The sequence below is a fragment of the Ursus maritimus genome, unplaced genomic scaffold (genome assembly GCF_017311325.1).
Source record: "Ursus maritimus isolate PB19 unplaced genomic scaffold, ASM1731132v1 scaffold_26, whole genome shotgun sequence".
NCBI classification, from domain to species: Eukaryota; Metazoa; Chordata; class Mammalia; order Carnivora; family Ursidae; genus Ursus; species Ursus maritimus.
Window position 1 is genome coordinate 28,691,131 of NW_024425119.1, and position 22,350 is coordinate 28,713,480.

At 38.7% G+C, this 22,350-nt stretch overlaps 1 long non-coding RNA gene across 1 annotated transcript in view; it reads left to right on the forward strand.

Annotated features, from left to right (window-relative positions):
• LOC121105411 overlaps positions 1–22,350 on the forward strand; it is a 35,959-nt gene that overhangs the window by 8,618 nt on the left and 4,991 nt on the right. The window contains exons 2-4 of the long non-coding RNA XR_005837896.1: positions 2,079–2,194; positions 3,732–3,817; positions 18,525–18,572. This is a non-coding gene — a long non-coding RNA (uncharacterized LOC121105411). The remainder of the gene's footprint in view (positions 1–2,078; positions 2,195–3,731; positions 3,818–18,524; positions 18,573–22,350) is intronic.

Consider the following 22,350-nt stretch of genomic DNA (forward strand, 5'->3'; position numbering starts at 1 on the left):
ATGAAAGACCTAAATATGAGACAGGAAACCATCAAAATCTTAGGTGAGAACACAGGCAGTAATCTCTTTGACATCAGCCATAGCACCTTCTCACTAGATATGTCTCCTGAGGCAAGGAGAGCAAAAGTAAAAATGAACTATTGGGACTTCATCAAGATAAAAAGCTTCTGTACAGCAAAGGAAACAATCAACAAAACTAAAAGGCAACCTACAGAATGGGAGAAGATATTTACAAATGACACATCTGAAAAGAGTTAGTATCCAAAATATATAAAGAACTGATTAAAGTTAACAAATAATCCAGTTAAAAAATGGACAGAAGACATGAATAGACATTTTTCCAAGAAGACATACAGATGGCAAACAAACACATGAAAAAATTGCTCAACATATTATCAGGGAAATACAAATCAAAACTACAATGAGATACCACCTCACACCAGTCAGAATGGCTAAAATTAACAACACAGGAAATAACAGATGTTGGTGAGGATGTAGAGAAAGGGGAATCCTCTTACACTGTTAGTGGGAGTGCAACTGGTGCAGCCACTCTGGAAAACAGTATGGAGTTTCCTCAGAAAGTTGTGAATAGAACTACTCTATGATCCAGCAAGCATTACTGGGTGTTTGCCCAAAGAATATAAAAATACTGGGGCACTTGGGTGGCTCAGTCAGTTAAGCAGCCAACTCTTGATTTCTGCTCAGGTCACAATCTCAGGGTTGTGAGATGGAGCCCCACATCAGACTCAGCACTGGCCGTGGAATCTGCTTAAGGTTCTCTCTCTCCTTCGCCCTCTGCCCCTCCCCCATCTCTCTCCATTCATTTAAAAAAAAGAAAAAGAAAAAAAAAACAAAAATACTAATTCGGGGTGCCTGGGTGGCTCAGTCATTAAGTGTCTGCCTTCGGCTCAGGGCGTGATCCTGGCGTTATGGGTTCGAGCCCCGCATCAGGCTCCTCCTCTGGGAGCCTGCTTCTTCCTCTCCCACTCCCCCTGCTTGTGTTCCCTCTCTCGCTGGCTGTCTCTGTCTCTGTCAAATAAATAAATAAAATCTTAAAAAAATAAAATAAAATAAAATAAAAAAAATAAAAAAATAAAAAAAAATACTAATTCAAAAGGATGCATGCACCCCAATGTTTATAGCAACATTATCTACCATAGCCAAATTATGGAAACAGCCCAAATATCCATTGACTGATGAATGAATAAAGAAGAGAATAAAGAATGAATACACAACGGAATATTGTGTGTGTGTGTGTGTGTGTGTATATCATCTACACACACACACACACACAACAGAATATTACTCAGCCATAAAAAACGAAATCTTGTCATTTGCAATGACATGGCTAGAGCTAGAGAGTATTGTGCTAAGCAAAATAATTCAGTCAGAGAAAGACAAATACCATATGATTTTACTCATCTGTGGAATTTAAGAAACAAAAGAGATGAACAGAGGGTGGGGTAGAGAGGCAAACCGGGAAACAGACTCTTAACTCTAGAGAACAGACTGAGGGTTACTGAAGGGGATGTAGGAGGGGATGGGTTAAATAGATGATGGATATTAAGGTGGGCAGGTGTTGGCGTGAGCACTGGGTATTGTATATAAGTGATGAATCACTTCTACACCTGAAACTGCTATTACACTGCATATTAACTAGCTGGAATTTAAATAAAAACTTGAAGAAGAAAAAAAGAAAAAAGAAAGTTCTATTTTGGGATAGAGATGTGTCAGGCATTAGAGAGATAGGGTGCTTTGCTCATTATTGTAAAATGTCTTCTTATCTGTCTTTCAGTAATAAATACGTTGTAATATCATTTTTACTAAACATCTACTTATGTGTACAATTTTTAAAAATCGATTTAATGCTCAAATTGATACATACGGGAGTGGTAAAAAAATTCTTATAAAAATAACATAGGGTTAACCTGTAAATGTTTGGTATGGTCGCACTAGAAAGCATAACGAATAGTGAGATGCTTGGGCCTGTATGTAGAAAAATGAGAAACTGATGGATACAAATGCATGTAGAAACAGTTATGATATTTTCTGGAGAACACTTTTCCTCTACTTTTCAGAGTTTCTTCTGGCTGGCCTAAGAATTAAATCGACATGAGACAGATTCACAGGGGAAAATCAAATTTAATTTTGCACATGAGAACTCTACATACATGAGAGGTTCAAAGACAAAGAGGTAAAATGAGGCGTCTGTGACATTCTGAGCTAAGAAAGGGGGGATAGGGGCCTGGGGCTTCAAAGGGGGAGGGCAATTCACAGGCAATAAGAAGAGCAGATGTTTGGTAATTAGATGTGTGCCCTGCCATACAGATGGGACATTCATCTAAAATTAATCTCTGGTAATAACTCTTATTTGGGAAAGCCTCCTGATTTATATTCTTCAAGTAGTTAAGGGAAGGCAAAAAATTTTTTTAAGCCTGCAGTGTCTCAGTCGTGTTCAGCTCAAAATAGTACACCTGCCAAAATTTTGGCATATTTTGGGGAGACTGTTCTGAACCACTTCAATGTATCACCAACTCAACTACTATAACCAAAGTTGGCTTCGAAGAAATGATTTTCCAAAATCTTAAGTAACTCAATAAAATCCTGGGCCGCGTAAAGTACAGTCTTTCCTAGATTTACACAATGGTTGTATTCCTGGTAAATTCTAGTAAAATCATACAAAAATTTTGTGTTTATATACAAAACAAAGTTAGGTTTAAGCTCAGATAATTATGAACAAGTTTTTAACCTCTATAAATGTGTAGAGGGATTAGACAGTCCCTGAGGAACAATTTTGCATTACGAGATTACTCCACACATTGTTGTGTCCCTGGTCCCTACTTACTAAATCACATCAGTGCCCATAAAAGTCCCTCCACTCACAGATCCCATTGAGACAATCAAGAAGACTTTCAGAAATTTCCAAACTGACCTCTAGGGGGCAGTCTGATTCCTGTGGAGAATCACTGAACTGGGAAAAACTCTGTTTTCTTCCCCTTGACTGTGGGGTTAGGTAGGGTGGCATTATTTTTGTTGCCTGGGAGGCTGGCTTGGGGTGGGAATGAGTGGTGGAAACAAAGGAATATTTTTCCCTCTTGTTAGCCACCAAGGGAGGCTGCAATACTGGGGCTTTTATATAAATGAATGGCTAGGTAACTTTTGACACCTTTCTCCTGCATTTTAAGTTTTCCTTGATCACTTTGCCTTGCCCAGAAAGCTGGAGTCTAAAACCCCTCCCTATAAAAATGATAGAATAAATGGAGAGATATCTGTATGTATGTATACGAATGTACATATATGTGTATATTGCCTGTGTACACACACACATTCACCATGTCACTGCTTGCTTGTACTGTAGAAAAAGTAGAGGCAGTAAACAAATGTCCACAACCAGAAGAGTGGATTTAAAAAAAAAAGAAAAAGCAAACCCATGTCATCTCCATAAAATGGAATGACATTGTAGCCATTTTTTTAAAATGAGGTAGGTCAGTTCATTGGCCTTGAAGAATGTCCTCAAGAGCAGCAAAACTGTAAATTTGATGTGCACAGAAACAGAATTGAAAGGATATAAATTAAAATGTTATTAGCGGTTATTCTGGAATCTGAAAATTACAGGGAGTAGAACTTTTATAGTAGGATGAACTACTAAGTCATGAGCACAACCCGCAGAAAGCCATGTGTGGTATCAGATTTCAATTAGGTATCTTTTTTTCTCTTTTTTCTCCTTCCAGTGTTGTTAAAACTTACGTGACCATGAAACCTATTCACCTTTCAGAGACGGTGGTATTTGAAGAAACTGATATACAGCATAATAAATGTAAGTGTATGAATTTTCTTGTGAAATTATACTAACAGGCACATAGAACTCTAATTATGTGCTAGGTATCATTCTAGTGCTTTACAAGTATTTGCTCATCTAATATTCATGACAAGTCTCCGTGGTGAGTTATTCTCATGGTCTTAGATAAGTCCAAATGAAGTGTTGGAACTGGGATTTGAACCTGGGTGGTCTGGCTCCAGAATCTACCCTACCTGATGATATTCAGCCTGTTTCTCTATCTAGTCTAGAAATGCTCAGGCAGACTCAAGATACGCTGTATAGCTGAATTTGCCCTGTTCTCTATCAACCCAGTAACCTTAGCAAAACTGAGAATTTTGTTAGTTCTACATTACTTCAATTCACATCCCCAACCTAGCTGGTCTTCCTACCTTCTGTATTCTTCACTCCATTTCTTAAAACTTCCAGGACTTTTAGGATACAGCTGAAATCCCTTACTTTTGCTTACAAGGCTGTAGATGATCTAGCCTACTACATGTTCCAATCTCATCTCTTACTTCCTCACACGGTCTCTTCCCATCCTGCTGAGTAAGGAACAGGCCAGGAGAGGTAGGGAGAGATAGGTAAGGGGCTACAGGATCAGGATCACAAAAATCACAACAATGGGAGGTGTAAGGAAACCAGAGATAAGAGGAAAACACCAGACCACGCTGCCCTAGGTGTCAGAGGTGGGGTCTTGTTAAAACAGCTACTTATGACCAACAAAGAATTACCAGACCCTAAAAAGGAAGTAAGCCATTGAAGGTGTTATCACCAGTCCTTACTCAGTGGTGCTATCAACAGAGTTGTTAAAAGGATTTAAGTTCCCTGGTTAGCCTTCAATGAAAGACCAACCTTAAAAGCCCACAGTGGGAACCCCATCAGGACCCCTCTGGCTCCTGAGAGATTTTCTTTCTGTACCCCTGCTTAATAAACTTCTATCCCTTTACTCACTCTCCTTTGTCTGCAAGATTCATTCTTTAACTCCATGAGACAAGAACCTCCCTCTCCTGCGTCATTGCCACCCTCCTCCCCACTTCCACACACAGAGGCATTCTCTCTCTCTATTCATACTTGACTTCCTTCCTTTATTCCAGTAGGAGAAGCTCTGTTCATGCTGTTGTTTCCACCTGAAACTGCCTCCCCTCAAATCCACACATATTTCTGGCTAACTTCCTCACAGCCTTCAGGTACCCGCTGCTAATTTCTTTAGGAAGGCTTTCCCCAGATCTCAGATGCTCAGGAACTTCTCTGGTGTCTCCAGTCCTCCGCACACGAGGCACCCTGTACTTCCCATCTGTCCTGAGCACGCTCTGAAGACACACACGCGAGTTGTGTCTTTCTACAATGTCAGCTTGATTCAATCTTAAAGCAAGGTTAACACAATTATCAAGCAGGTCCAGGATTCTAAACTCATTGACATTTCACCACGTGTTTAACTTGGCTTCTTCCACGGCACATAAAACAAAGCACAAGACAAGTCACACAACAAACAAGATAGAACAGGGGGTAGGAAGTTAGCGTGCCAAACCCAATGTCAGTCTGTATGCGTGGAGTTGAGATAAGGCCTCGTCTAGTCCCATCAGCTCTCGGCTCTTACTGCTTATTAACTTCTAGCAGTGAAGGATCTCAGCTCAGTTGGGAGATGAATCGGCAGAACCTTTGGCGGCAGCTACCTTCTTGAAGTGCTCTGACATAGAGGGGGTCGGCGTCTGAGGAGTCTGACAATGCTGCAAAAATCCTCCCTCTTTAATGGGATTTAACCGTCTTAGGCCCCTGCAGGCCTTCTCTGCTTCTGCGTGTTATCAGTTCTGGGGTGTCGTCAGCTGGTGGTGGTCTCGGCTGTGTCTGGTAGCTGCAGGCCCCTCAGTTGTTTGTGTCGCTGCTTGACACAGGCCCCTGCTTGACACGAGTGACTCCATTTTGCTCTCACAGTTTGGGTCAACTTTTTGGGTTTTTGTTTTGTTTTGTTTCCATGCTATATATGTATTATATGGGTTTTAAAAGACTTCTTTACTTTTACTGTTCATTATTATTATTTTCTAAGTGAGTTATAATTGATATAGAATATTATATTAGTTTTAGGCATATGACATAATGGTTTGATGTATGTATAGATTACAAAGCAGTTACCACAGTAAGTTTAGTTAACATCTACCACCACATAAGCTACAGAGATTTTTTCTGTGTTGAGAACTTTTGAGACTTTCTTGTGAGGAGAATTTTTGAGATCTACTCTCTTAGCAGCTGTCAAAATACAACACAGTATTGTTAACTGTAGTCACCATGCTGAATACTCATCCCTAGAACTTATTTCTCTTATAACTGAAGTTTGTATGGTTTTCCTCCCCACTCCACACTACCCCCTGCCTCTGGCAACCACCCATCTGTTCTCTGTATCTGTGAGTTTGGGTTTGAGTTATTGTTCCTGTTTTGGTTTGGTTTTGTGATATGATATAGAGATATAGTTATGTGTCTCACTCATCTTTGTCTGACTTACTTCACTTAGCATAACACCGTCAAGATCCATCCATGTTGTCACGAATGGCAGTATTTCCTTCTTTTTCACGGTGAACGATATTCCATTGTGTGCGATATTCCATTTGTCTGTTGATGAGCACTCAAATTGTTTCCATATCTTGGCTCTTATATCTGCAGTGAACATGGGAATGCAGACATCTGTCTGAGATAGTGACTGCATTTCCTTTGGATAAATACCTAGAAGTGAAATTGCTGGATTATATGGTAGTTCTATTTTGAATTTTTTGAGGAAACTTCATACTGTTTTCCTTAGTGGCTGCACCAATTTACATGCCCAACAGCAGTGCACAAGGATCCCCTTTTCTTCACATCCTTGCCAGCACTTGGGATCTGTTTTCTTTGATAAAAGCCATCCTAACATGTGTGAGGTGACAGCTCTTTGTGGTTTTGATTTGCATTTCCCTGATAATTAGTGACGTTGAGCCCCTTTTCGTGTACCTGCTGGCAATTTGTGTCTTCTTTGGAAAAACATCTATCAGATTCTCTGCCTATTTTTTAATGGAACGGTTTGGTTTTTTTTGCTATTGAGTTGTATGAGTTCTTATATATTTTCGGTATTAGCCCCTTATCGGACATATGATTTACAAATATATTCTCCCATTCTATAGTTTGCCTTTTCATGTTGTTGATGGTTTCCTTTGCTGTATGGAAGCTTTTTAATTTGATGTAGTTCCACTTATTTATTTTTGCTTTTCTTACCTATACTTTTGATGTCAAATCCCAAAACTCATTTCCAAGACTGATGTTAAGGAGCTTATCCCTTATGTTTTCTTCTAAGAGTTTTATAATTTCAGGTCTTATGTTTAAGTCTTTAACCCATTTCGAGTTTATTTTTGTGTATGGTATAAGACAGTGTTCCAGTTTCATTCTTTTGCATGTGGCTATCTAGTTTTCCCAACACCATTTATTGAAGAGACTATCCTTTCCCCATTGTGTATTCTTGGCTTTCTTGTTAATTAATTGACCACATGCATGGGTTTCTCATCTCTCTGTTCTGTTCCATTGATTTGCGTGCCTGTTTTTATGCCAATACCATACTGTTTTGATCACTATAGCTTTGTAATATAGTTTGAAATCAGGCAATGTGATGGCTCCACTTTTTTTCTTTCTCAAGATTGCTTTGACTATTCAGGGTCTAGATACATTTTTTATTAGTTTTTACTTTTTATAGTGAAAATAAATTCAATTTATTTTTTCTATTTCATTTAACAACTTCTTTTTTTCTGTTAAGGATAGTCTGCAACTTGAAAATAAAGCAAAATTATGGCATGTATCCTCTTAAAGTCATACTAGAAGAAGTTCTGCGAAGTATTATATAATTTTCTAGGGCAATGATTCTCCAACTTGTTGGCCTTAGAACCCCCATACATTTAAAAAATTATTGAGGACCTTGAAGAACTTTTGTTTAGGTGGGTAATATCAATCAATATTTAATATATTAGAGGGGCACCTGGGTGGCTCAGTCGGTTAGGTGTCTGCCTTCAGCTCAGGTCCTGGGATGGAGCCCCGCATTAGGCTCCCTGCTCAGTAGGGATCCTGCTTCTCCCACTCCTGCTCCCCCTGCTTGCACTCTCTCTTTCTCTGTTGAATAAATAAATAAAAAATATTTTTAAAAATTTAATATATTAGAGGGGTGCCTGGGTGGCTCAGTTGGTTAAGCCTCTGCTTTTTGGCTCAGGTCATGATCCCAGGTTCCTGGGATCGAGCCCCATGGGGAGCCTGCTTCTCCCTCTGCCCCCCTCTTTTGTTCTCACTCTCTATCTCAGATAAAATAAATAATTTTTTTAAAAAAATATTTAATGTATTAGAAATTATGATAAAAATTTAAAAATATGTATTAGCTCATTTAAAAATAATAGTAACTCATTACATATGAACATAAATAATATATATTTTAAAGATAACTATATTTTCCAAAGATAAATTAGTGAGTAGAATGGCATTGTTTTAAAGTTTTGGAAATCTCTTTAATCTCTAGCTTAATAGAAGACACGTGGATTCTCATGTCTGTTTCTGTAGTCAATCTGTTGCAATATCACATGTAGGCTCTGGAAAACACCATACACTCATGGAAGGATGAAAAAAGCAAATATATTTACCTTAGTATTATTATAAAAATAATTTGACCTTGCACACCTCTTAAAAAGGATTTTAGCTGCCTTTCCCTGCTTCCTCGCCCCCAAGAGTCTCCAGACAGCACTTTAAGAGCCTTGCCCTAGGAGACTGTACAATCAACTAGGACCCAGACTCTGAAGTTAAATGTTAAATGGATGGATAATTTTCAAATGATATTTTTTTCAGTACAATGTAAATGGTTTCTGTCCAGTAGAAAAGATAACTCCAAAGGTTATAATTTTTATTTCAATTTAAGCAGTTTTATATGTAATTTAGCAAATACACGCTGGCATTTTCTTTTTTCCCCAGTGATTGTATATATCCAGTCACTCAAATTCTCCTTTGAACCAGTTTTTCCACCCTGTTGGTCCCTTTCATTAATAAATAAACCTTTAATCTAGATTCACCTTTAGTACCTTCTCACTTTGTGTTAATCTGAGAGTCATGTTTCTAAGTATTTGAATACCTTCATATTTATTTTTATCTTGAAAAATTTCAAACCTTTAAAAAAGTTGCACAACTACAGTGAACACCCATATGCCACTTACTAGATTCAATCATTAAATTTTTACCACATTTACTTTAACTTTCTCTCTCTCCATCCATCCTTGTAAGGATAAATTTTTAAAATGAATTTCCGCAATTGCCGAGAAGGAAAGGAAAGAAACCTTTCCTTATTCCCCTTCTTAGATCATTTCTGTGAGAAAACTTAGTGATTGTGAATCCTTTCTCTAACTTTTTTTTTTTAAATAAACATTTTGCTTTACATGCTAAGTCTGAGGGTATTACATCTAGATGTAATGATCCCACTCAGAAAACAGAATTTAGGGGCACCTGGCTGGCTCAGTCAGTAGAGCATGCAGCTCTTGATTTTGGGGTCATGAGTTTGAGCCCCTGTTGGGTATAGAGATTACTTTAAAAAATAGAAAAAATTTATACAGTAAGCTATCCTAGTTTCTAATATATGATCCGTTTTCAAATTTCCCCAGTAGTCCTAATAATGTCCTTTATGGTTTTCTTTTTTCTCTTTTCTTCTAGATTCAGTCAAGGATTACACATTCCTTCTTTAGGAATTTGGACCTTCTATTGGTTATTTGAAAGGTTACATTTTTAACCTTTCTTCCCTTAGAGTTTCTGTTTCTTTTCTGTATGTAAGAAGTAAACAGGTAGATAATAGCATGATTCACTGGATTCAGATCTTTATACTTGTAAATTATTTAATTTTCCTAAACCTCAGGGAATCAGTTAGGATGCTTTTGGTTGCAAGTAATAGAATATCCAAAATAAAAATGATTTAAACAATTATATTTAATATCTTAACTAAAAATAAGTCTAGAATTAGAACAGCTGCTCGGTGACATTGTCACTATTCTTGGGGCACCCGGGCAGCTCAGTCAGTTAAGTGTCCAACTCTTGATTTTGGCTCAGGTCATGATTTCAGAGTTGTGGGATTGAGCCCTGCATTGGGAATCCATGCTCAGTGGGGAGTCTGCTGGAGACTCTCTCCCTCTCCCTCCCTGCTGCCAGTTCCTGCTCTCTCTTTCTCTCTAAAATAAATAAATAAATCTTGAAAAAAAAAGAAAGAAACCAGTTCTTTCTATATTTCCATTATGCCATTCTTAACATATGCTGTGCTGCCTTAGGCTGGCTTCCTATGTGATTCCAAGATGGCTGCCACAGTTTCATGGTCACACATGAATGATAATGTTCAGAGGTAGAAAATGATAGATCTCTTCTTGACTATTTTTAAGAGTGAAGATAACCTTCCTAAAGCATCACCCCACCCCCTTCATTGCCTAAAATTTCATTTCATGTTCCTGCTCGAACCTGCTCGTCTTGGCAAGCAAGACAACAACTCTGTGATTGCTCAGGCCAGTTAAAATGTATCCCCTAGTCTAAGAGGGCACTGAGACTCCTCTGAAGGATTTGTCTGCATAATGAACATAATCTGGTTTGGGGAAGATGACAACAGTGTCTGCTATACTCAGTTTTTTCTCTTATCAAAAGGAGGATGATATCATTTATGGAATATTGCTATGAGTATAAAATGAAATAATATATGTGAAGTCCCCCTACCAGTGCCTGAAGTAAAATTTCTTCCCTTGCTTGCTTCTTCTTCTTCTTCTTTTTTTTTTTTTTTAATTTCATTTATTTATTTGTGAGAGAGGGAGAGAGAGAGGGAGAGAGCTTGAGTTGGGGGGAAAAGGAGGAGAAGAGGCAGAGGGAGAAGCAGGCTCCCTGCCAAGCATGGAACCCAATTTAGGACTTGATCCCAGGACCCTGAGATCATGACCTGAGCCAAAGGCAGGTGCTTAACTGACTGAGCTAACTAGGCACCCCTTCTTCTTTTTTAAAAAAGATTTATTTACTTATTTTTAGAAAGAGAAAGAGGGTGTGCATGTGAGTGGGGGGTGGGGGAGCAGAGGAAGAGGAAGAGGGAATCTCAAGCAGACTCCATGCTGAGCATGGAGCCTGATACAGGGCTCAATCCCACAACCCTGAGATCATGACCCTGAGATCATGACCTGAGCCTAAATCAAAAGTTAGATGCTCAACTGACTGAGCCACCCAGGCACCCCTTCCTTGCTTTCTACTTATGGTTTACTACTGTTGTTCAACCAAAAGATGGCAGCAAAGGGAAAAATCTTCAATTTAACATTTTCTTCTCACATCTACCTCACAGAGAATATTAGTTCACCTAGTCCACCACTTTATCTATGTTAGAATTTATCGGACTCTTTAAGTACTCTGAATTTTAATATTACTAGCAGAATAATTTTTAATAGATCACAGCTTGTATTATTAATGTTATAATAGCTGTTCTTGAAATCACATAGTTTTCACTCATATCAGTCAATTTAGAAGAAGGGAACATATTGGAATTACAATTCTTAGCTGACAGAACAATTAAATAGACTGGGAAACATGCTGTTCAAACCAATTGACTCTCCAGTTATTTTTATTTGAGGGGCAAATCATTTCATAATTTTGCAATGCCTATATCAAATATATTAATTAACCACTGATGAATACTCACATCTCCCAGTAGAATTTGAACTTCAGTTCAGTTCAGCAAATATTTGTTAAGAACCTGTTATATGCTAAGCTCTATGCTGTGCTGCCTTAGAAGAGTCTATCAGGTTGGTCAAAGACACGGATAGAAATTCCAACAAATAGGGGGCGCCTGGGTGGCACAGCGGTTAAGCGCCTGCCTTCGGCTCAGGGCATGATCCTGCCATTATGGGATCGAGCCCCACATCAGGCTCCTCCGCTATGAGCCTGCTTCTTTCTCTCCCACTCCCCCTGCTTGTGTTCTCTCTCTCACTGGCTGTCTCTATCTCTGTCAAATAAATAAATAAAATCTTAAAAAAAAAAAAAAAGAAATTCCAACAAATAAGGTAAGTGCTGAGGTAAAGGTATGTACAGGTACCACAGGAGCAATGAGAAGCGCACTATACCCTGTCTGGGAGACGAGGGAGATTTTTCTAGGGTAGACGAGGCCTGAGCTGCAGTACAATGAATGAGCTGGATTTAGATGACCAAGAGTTGGCTGAGCAAAGAAACTTGGGAAGACATTCCAAGGTGGAAACAATCACAAGCCATAGCAGGAATCCCAAACTTATACTGGAATGTTGGGAGAATGGGGACCTGTGAGCAGGGTTTGCTAGCAATTAAGTATTACCTGAGAGTAAGGTTTATTATAGGGAGAAGAAGATGAAACTGGGGCCTAGGGAGCCCAGTTCTTTGAAGACTTTTCAGACCAACTAAGAATGAATTCTAATGAATAAACTGTAGGCCCTCAAGCGCTGTCTAAAGAATTTTAGGCAAAGAAGTAATATGGTAAAAATTTCCTGTTTAGGTATATCATTAGTTTTAATTTAGTTTTAATTTCTTTTTTTTTTTTTAAGATTTTATTTATTTATTTGACAGAGAGAGAGACAGCCAGCGAGAGAGGGAACACAAGCAGGGGGAGCGGGAGAGGGAGAAGCAGGCTCCCAGCGGAGGAGCCTGATGCGGGGCTCGATCCCAGAACGCCAGGATCACACCCTGAGCTGAAGGCAGACACTTAATGACTGAGCCACCCAGGTGCCCCTAGTTTTAATTTCTTAAAAATGTTTTGAGGGGTGCCCGGGTGGCTCAGTTGGCTAAGAGTCTGACTCTTGGTTTCAGCTCAGGTCATGATCTCAGGGTCGTGAAACTGAGCCCCAAGTCAGACTCTATGCTGGGCGTGGAACCTGCTTAAGATTCTCTTTCTCCCTCTCCCTTGACCCCTCCCCTCTTAAAAAATGCTATTGACTTGATTACAAAGCCAGGTTAATTGTCCCACAGAAAGTCCCAAATTCTGGTTTTGACTGAATATTCCTCTTACTGTTACTTAACTTTTTCCTGTATCCTCCATGTTTCCTGTAGACTTCAGGCTTGATTAGATTTAGGTCCGAGGTTTGTTTGTTTATTTGTTTTTTAAGGACTTTTTCATAGGTGGCAATGTGTACTTCATATTGTATCATATGCAAAAGCATGTACTATCTGGTTTTCTTACCTTTACTGAACGCTAAGACTGATCAGTGAGTCCAACCTGCTCCATTTATTGGAAAGTTTCCCATTAATCTTTTATCTAATGATTTTGTGATCCCTTGCTAACCATTTCATTAGGAGTTGCAAAATGTTGATTTTCTAATTCAAATATAGAACTCTTATCTATTAGAGCTATTAAATTTCCAGGAAATTCTGTTCATACTAGAAAAGCAAAATAAATTCTCATTTCTTTCCTTTTAGTTATCAATTTTTAGAGTAATGAGTTGGTGCTCAGCAACCTTTAATTGTATCCATACATTCTTGTATTTTCTTTACTCTTTTTTTTTTAAAGATGTCTTTTTAAAAAAATTCATTTTAATCATTTGGAATCATAATTCTTTTGATGATCAAATCATCTAATCTTTGACCAGTGGGAACCTCTTCCAGCTGGCTCATGGTTTTTTGTTTTTTGATGTGTTCCCATTATTAGGTTTAGATAACATCTTTGCTTTCTGGTACAACAAGCTGTTCCAAGCTCATCTTGTATATTTTCTGCCTCACACATGGTTTAGGCTTGGTGCCTGGGAATGAGAAATGGTATTTAATTTTAGCTATTCTAATGGGTGTATAATAGTATTTCATTGTGGTTTTAACTTGCATTTCACTGATAACTAATGATTGTGAGCATCTTTTTGTGTGCTGATTGACCATCTATCTTTGGTGAAAGTGTCTGTTCAAATCTTTCACCCATTTAAAAAAAGTTGGGTTGTGTTTTTATTACTAAGTTGTAAAGGTTTCTTTTTTATATATATTCTGAATTCAAGTCTTTTGCCAGATATATGTATTGTGAATATTTCTCCCAGTTTGTGGCTTGCCATTTAATTTCCCTATTGTGTTTTTCAAAGAGCAGAAGTTTTATGTTTTCAGAAAGTCCAAATTATCAGTTATTTCTTTTAAGGCTTCTGCTTTTTTATGTCTGAAGATACCTTTCACTATCCCAAAGTTGTAAAGATTTTTCCCCCTGTTTTCTAAATAATTTATGGTTTTAGCTATTTTCTTTAGGTCTATGATCCAGTTTGAGTTAATTTTTGTGTATGGTGTGAGGTAAAAATGAGTTTCATTTTTTTCCTGTTCTCACACCATTTGTTTAAAAGACTGTGTTTTTCCCTCATTGGATTACCTTGGCACCATTTTTGAAAATCAGTTGGCCACATATGCGTGGGTCTATCTCTGGACTTTATTCCGTTGCACTGATCTCTAGGTACATCCTTACGCTAATAAAAAAATTGCCTTGATTATGCCCACTTTATGGGAAATCTTGAAATGAAGTAGTGTAAGTTTTTGATCTTAGTTTTTCTTTTTCAAAATTGTTAGGTTCTTTGAATTTCCATATTAGTTTTAGCTTATCGATATCTACAAAAGAGACTCCTGAAATTCTTACTGGAATTGCACTGAATCTGTAGATCAACTTGGGAAGCATTGACGTTTTAACGATATTGATTGTTTCCATCTATAAGCATGGTGTACCTTTCCATTTATTTAGATCTTTAATTTCTCTCAGCAATGTTTTGTTATGGTTTCAGTGTACAGGTAGATTTCATACATATTTTGTTAAAATAAGTATTTTCATGTTTTGGATATTGCTGTAAATGGTATTTTAAATTTCAGTTTCCAGTTTATTAGTAATATATAGAAATACAATTGACTTTTGTATAATAGCCTGATATCCTATGACTTTGCCAAACTAACTTATTAGCTTCAGTTACTTTCCTACAGATAAGGAATGATATTTGAAGACCACAATCTAGATTTTAGGAATGTTCACTGCTGCTGGGTTGTCATCGTTTCTAGGGCTTTTCATTGGATAGCACCAGGAAGAAATCATGAGGATATATTGATATCATTGGTTTTAGATGACTGGAGTTTTACTTAAAACCTTTGGTTTAATTTAATTGTATGTCTTTTCTCATGTTAAGAATCCTGGTTCTTAACATTATTAGCATAATTGCTTGTTTTAGCTAACAATATAAATATATTTGTATCGAAATATCAATCTTCATGTCATTACTAATAAGATAGAATGAAGTTCAAGATTTATTTATTTATTTATTTTTTGCAGTTCTTTTTATCCTTAGAGTATCCCACTGAGGATATTCAGTGAAGATCCTATATAACATATTAGATTAATTTGCTTTCATTTATTTTAAATTTCTAAATGTTTAATTTCATTTATTATTATGTAAACATTTTTATTATTCAAGGTTAAGACTAAACTGCATTCAGACATGTCTTATTTCCATCACTGTCCCATCCATCCTATTCCCTCATGGGTAATTTTTTACATCAGTATTTCATTGGTTCATTCTGCAAATACAAGCAAAAATAGCAATTTTTTTGTTTATTTACATTTGTATCTTTGAGATAGACTACTAGAAATGGGAATATTGGGCCAAAAGATAAATACATTTGTAACTTTGTTAACTATCAATAAATTTGCCCATATAAAGACTGAACTATTTTGTATTCATATCAGAATTGTATGAGAGCCTAGTTTTTCCAAAATCTTACTAACAGAGTATATTGTCAAAGTTTGAAGTTTTGCCAACAAATAAGTGAGAGATGTTATTTCAATAAGGATTTTAATTTATATTTTATAATATATTTTTAATGATTATTTTTTTCTGGAATATTACTAATGCTACAGATTATTGCCTTTTAACAGATACTGCTGATCCTTGAAAATGGAAATGATTTTATTGTATGAATTTGACATTGGTTATCTTCTCTGTTGAATTCTTGATCAATAATCAATGACATCTGAATTACATATTCATTTATATAAATTCAGGGACAGGTTATCTATATCATGTATTAGCTAAACCCTTATTTCCTTTCCTCCTTTTTTTGCCGTATGATCTATGACTACTTGACCAATAATTAATACTTTCCTTGTTAGCTGACTAGGCAGTCAGTATAAAACATAATGGTAACGTAACTAAATCTGTCAGTGTTACTATTTGCTAGTCATTCAGCATTACAATTAGTTATATAGTAAATTTCTCCCTGGATTGTTGATTTTATTTTATTTTATTTTATTTTTTAAAGATTTTATTTATTTATTTGACAGAGCAAGAGCAAGCACAAGCATGGGGAGCAGCAGAGGGAGAAGGAGAAGCAGACTTCCCACCCAGCAGGGAGCCCAACACGGGCCTTGATCCCAGAACCCCAGGATCATGACCCAAGCCCAAGGCAGATGCTTAACCGACTGAGCCACCTAGGCGCCCCTGGATTGTTGATTTTAATAACCCATGTTAATTCTCTACCACCTTGGAAAACTGAGCATTGTCTGAAAGTGAATGTACACTGATAACATATGCTAACATACCTGGTAAGTGGAATGAGAAAGTGGTGGTTTGTGTAAGTGAGTCTGCATTTCTCAGCTGTTTTTCATGCCTTTGTTCATACTTGTAATTGAGATTATCAGGTTAGTAAGGCAAACAATCACTATAAGGAAAGCGTTTTTCAGGCATGTGGGAGGTAACTTGGACAAAGAGCAAAGCCCCAATCACAACTGTTGGAAACTGTCATTTTACTGTCATTTTCATGACGGTTTTCTTATTAATGACATTTATTACCAGCTCTCTTGTTTCTGATGTACATTAATGATCCATTAACCAGATAATGCCCACCATTTGCCAGAGGAATATCAGACTCTGAAAACCTACCTGGTAAGATGCAAAGGTTGAGGTCAGGTGGTATGTGTAGGGTGCTCCCACTGGCTTTCACTGTGCTGGAGTAAGGGGAGCTCTAGTTGTAGCCCTTGCTTATGTGAAATGGTAGGAGCACTCTCTGAGAGGCAGGGGCACTGGTTTCCTGAAGCTGTCATGGTCTAAATGTTAGCTGTTATATCTCTTTAGAAGTTTGGAAGAGTCTCCTCATTAAAAATTTTCCTTTAGACTGTCAGGGCTTGAAGACAGAGATCATATCTTGCATACCTTTAATATCTACATTTGACTCATATTTCTTCCCAGATCAAGAGATGCTGAAGCCTTGGAATTTCTGTGCCCTTGACCAGTAGTTATTTTTCCTCCCACAATTGTTTGGAGGAGAAACAGTGCACTCCATGTGGGCAGGAATTTGTCCTGTGCCCTGGCTGTCTGAACCCACAGTGGTGCCATGATTTTAACAGCGAGTTAAAATCCAGTACCCATTGACTCTTATACTGAGGTCCCTGTCTATCAGAATGGATTCCTTAATACTGATGCCATCCTGGATCAGACATGAATCAGTGCCCTCCCAAAACACACACACACAGACACACACACACACACACACACACACACACACTTTTGGACTTACATTTTAAAATACTGTCTCCACTTTGGGGATGGTTCTATTACAAATATGCTATCTTAGTCACAGCTCATTCATTCCTAGGGCTTACATTCATCTCTCTGCCAGTTCACTGTTGGATTCCCAGCAGATCTGAAGGCCAAGACTATATATGGTTACAAGAAAAGCTCCTTTCTTTGGCAGTGCCCAAGGAGGATAAGTAGAAAAAAAGCTAGCCTGAGTTTATTGCTTAAGTTCACCCTTATCTGCTCACTTCTTTGAAGCAGGAGTGTCTTGCTTTCCCTTTCTAAGCCACACAACTTACGTATTATTAAAAATAAAGTGTGCCTATGATTTCGTTCCATTGGCTAGTAATTTATTTAAAGTGGATCCGTGAGCCAGTTCTGGCAAATGAGATGGAAGTGGAACTGACCTGTGAGGGGTTCCTTTCCCGGAAAACAAGACAAAGGCCCCAAAGGAAAAAGCTCTTGCTCCCTGCCCCTTTTTATTGGCTTGAACTGGGGGCATTTCCAGAGCAGCGGAAACAGCCCTCCTGCAAACTTGAGACAATAAGCGTGAGGACAAGAACCAACACACTAAGCACAGCAGAGCAACAGGAGAGCTGAGTCCCTTTTGCATCATTTTGCACCTGAACGGATGCCAGCAACAACCTACCTCTGGGCTTGTTCTATGGGAAAATTGATCTATTATTTGTTTAAGCCTGAAGTTGGGTTTTCTTTTACTTGCAAAAGCATGAATTCTAACTTGGAGTTAATTTTTTCTTAGAACATCAGACTGGTCTTATTTCTAGGTATTATCTCATCTGACACTTACTGTGACCTCACATTCATGCATTCCTGGCCCATCCCTCTCTTGGAATTTTATTTTTCTTTGTGTCCCAGTTGTATACTTTTCCCGTCCACCACTGGATGTCCCCCTACACTTTTCTCTAAAGGCTAAATAAGACTATTCTACTCCAGGGGCACCTGGGTGGCTCAGTCAGTTAAGCAGCTGCCTTTGGATCTGGTCATGATCCGAGGGTCCTGGGATTGAGCCCCTCTTCGCGTTCTCTGCTCCATGGGAAGCCTGCTTCTCCTGCTGCCTGCTTCTCTCCCTGCTTGTGCTCTCTCTCTCTTTCTCTGTCAAATAAATAAAATAAAAGACTATTTTAATCCAACGTAAATATTCTATTTTTTAACTGTAGGAAACAATGATATATGGAGGATCTACTGCGTGTCGGGCAGCAAACCAGGTATGTTAGACTTACCAATTCCCTCACCGATTCTTCTGAGAGCTGCAAACAGAGTAAAGCACTCTAGCTCTTTAAGCCGAAAGAGATTGATTGCTTTCATGGTACAGGGTAGCTTACAGAATTTCCAAGAGTGCCAGTGACCAGGCTTAAGTGCTGCACAGCTTACTTAAAGAAACACTCAACCACACCGGACTGTCAGCACACACCGCCCCCACCCCCACCCCCCCACAGGGCTGCTGGTGCGTGAGAGCCCTGGGCACCTGGGACACTAGGGCGTGGTCAGCGGAATTCTGCCACAGCAGCCCTGTAGGAATCATGTGCCGGCACCGCCAGAGCCCACGGGTCCCAGGGCAGCTGCCTCCTCATGGGAGTTTTTTTCACCTTCCAAGTCTCCCAAGCTTGCTTGACCAAACTTGGCCATCTATGTAACTGTGGCTACAGGGGAGTCTAAAAAAACTGGGTTCTTCGTTTTCCAGCATCTCAAGTGTGGGATGGCAAGCTAGAAAGGTTTGCAACTGGCACTGAATGAGCCAATAGAAGGATCTGACCCTGGCTTCCTTAAAGATCTTTCTTTACAGGGGAGTTATTTAACTGGTTAATTGCCACAAGGCAGAGCGAACAGATGGATTGCAATTCGGTGGCATCTCGAAGAGGAGTAGTGTTGGAATGATTGAGGTGGAATTCCAGGAATGAGGGCCGTGGTGAATGAAGGATGCCTCTGCTGGCTGAGGAGGAAATAGTGGCTTCTTGCCCTAGGTTAAGGAGTTATTCCTGAAATTTCTTTCAGGTAGCTCCATAGGTAAACATTAAAATATTCACATATTTCTTTAAATAAGACGATGACCTACTTTAAATAAATTAAATCCTTAAAATTTTTGTTTTAACCTGTTTTTAATTTACTTCTGGAGGTAAACGTCTCCTCCTTTCTGTTCCTATGTGAGTATACGGGAAAGCCAACCTGTGGGATGTCCTTGCTCTGGTGCTGTGATCTTATATGAAATGTTGAATAGGGGCGCCTGGGTAGTGCAGTTGTTAAGCATCTGCCTTCGGCTCAGGGCGTGATCCCGGCGTTCTGGGATCGAGCCCCACATCAGGCTCCTCCGCTATGAGCCTGCTTCTTCCTCTCCCACTCCCCCTGCTTGTGTTCCCTCTCTCACTGGCTGTTTCTCTGTCACATAAATTAAAAAATCTTTAAAAAAGAAAAAAAAAGAAATGTTGAATAAAAGCCCTTCTAGCTGCTTATGAAAAGTCTTAATGAACTGAGAGGGTGGAGGAATCTTTCCAACTGCTCCTATACTCATTACCTTAGTAATGGACATATTTTAACGTCTGAAAAATAAGAAAGTTTCTTCATTGATTATTCTGTACTAAACTGTTAGGGTTTTTTTCCTTTCAAGAGCACCGTTCATTAATTTAGTACCACCAGCTAGCTGACAGGTTGTCCCACAGGCTGTCAAGGGCATTGACAAGTGACACAGATATTGTTTTTCCTGAAGGATTCCGGGGGCCTTTTCACCCCCACTCACAGGGTACTGACAGCAGAGAATGTCAATCCACTGGCAAGGAGTCTCCAGCTAGCAGATTGAACATTTCCTGCTGCTGCCAGAAACCCAATACCATGGAGTGAAGCTCTTCTTTGCAGTCAGCACCCCCCACCCCCATTCATTTTCAGAGCCTGTTTTTCCTTTGACAACACCTCTCAGAACTGTGACAAGTGTACAAATGAACTGTCTATCCCTACTCTGCTGTACAGCAACATGTCTACTGTCTTAAATCCTCAAACACAGCAGCCTCTAGTTCATTTTCTTGATGTATTCATTCTGGTAGCTGTACCGGAGGTTATCAAATTAAATTTTCGTTAGCGAATATCTCAAAAGACGAAGTGTATCTCTCGGCAGGATTGTCTAGCTTTCATAAAGTTTACTACGAAGTTACTTTAAAATGAATCATGCTTTTCTTATTAACATCATCTTACAAATGGGGAATTTCATACTTATAAAAAAACTAGTCTCAATATGTGAGAAAGCAGCAAATTAGGGACAAAAATTTGAAGGAAAACGGAACATCACTAATAATTTTAGCACATTTCAGCACAGATATCAGATTCAGTGTTTGTTGGATGAAAACTCATATTATTTGAACACTAATCTTCCTGGGTTATTAGGCCTAGTAAATAGTAAACCCTTTGAAAATGTCAAGTCTATGGCTTTTAGCCATTTGTTGCAAAAGTATTTTGCTGTTTCCTCTTCAATTTAGTTTATTTTGTAAAGACTTCTGTTTGATAGTAGGTCTCACTTCCTTCAGAATATCTGATAGATAAGAGGCTCAACACTGGTATTTGAGTTTTATCCTCTTGTTTGTGAGCCTGGGACTGAATCTTATCTCCAGAACCAGGCCTTCTGCCTGAGCCATAATACTTGGACAGCGCCTGAATGAGTTAACCCTGATGCCCACATGAGGTGAAAGTAGTCACTGCCCTAATTTTTTTTTTAATTTCTGTAAGTTTGTCATCATAGGAAGTTTAAGTAAATGAAATAATATATAGAAATTAACAGTAAAAGATGAGGTGAAAGTAAGGAAAAAGAAGAAAGCAGTTCATTAAGAAGAAAGAAATGTATAGAAGTTTGAATAACAAGAATGTTTGATTGAACACTTACTAGTTGAGGACTGGTTTAGCTTAGAGCAGGGGTTAGCAAACTGGATTGTTGGCCAAATGTGGCCAAATACGTGTTTCTATACAGCTCATGAATCAAGAGTGGTTTTTATTATATTGTAATGGTTGGGAAAAAAAATAAAAGAAGTCCATTTTGTGACATGTGAAAATTATAAGAAATTCAAATTTCGGTGTCCATGAATAAGGTTTTATTAGAACATGGCTGCTCTCTAAGTATTGTTTGTGGCTGCTTTCACACTATTATGGCCAAGTTGAGTAGTTATGACAGAGATCATGTAGTCTGCAAAATACATACTATCTGGCCTTTTACAGCAAAAGGTTGTTCACCCCAGACTAGATTTCTAAGTTTAATTTTTTTTTAAGATTTTATTTATTTTATTTTGAGAGACAGAGAACACAGAGGAGAGGGAGAGGGGGAAGCAGACTCCCCGCTGAGCAGGGAGCCCTACAACAGGGCTCGATCCCATGGCCCTGAGATCATGACCTGAGCTAAAGGCAGACATTTAAACAACTGAGCCACCCAGGTGCCCCAATTTCTAAGTTTAATATTTGATACTTCACTCTTCCTTGCTTCTCCTGTCCTACACCCCTCCTTTTCTATGCATATGTTAGGAAGCTTCAATCTGAGCTCAGAGAAATGGGGTTAAAGTGAGGGTCTTGATTTATACCTAAGTCTGAAGTAGAAGAGGCCCAGAAGGAGTAGAGCACTTAATAGAGACAGGCTTGGGTTTGGACTCCGGCTCTGCTGGTTGTGCATCTTCTCTGGATGGAGCATTGCTTTTGTCATCTGTGCAGTGGGGAGAATCAGACGTGAGTAGTGTGTAGTTACAAAAACTGAATATACACAGTGCCTGATCTATACCTTCCTTTCCAGTTTCCTAAGGAACAATGCTCTCTGCTTGAGGTTGTTTGCTTAAATTCGGAGCTGCTTTGGGGAGAGGGAAGTCCTCGTGTAGAGTAGTTTCTTCCTCTGGGTGCTCTCCTGATGGCGTGATTTAAAGCAACTTCCCTGAGCTTAGGTGGGCTTTCTCTCGAGACTGCGTTAGAGCCCCTTTCCCCTGAGCTCTGAGGAGGCCTGCCTTGCACGAGTAATATTGTGGCTGA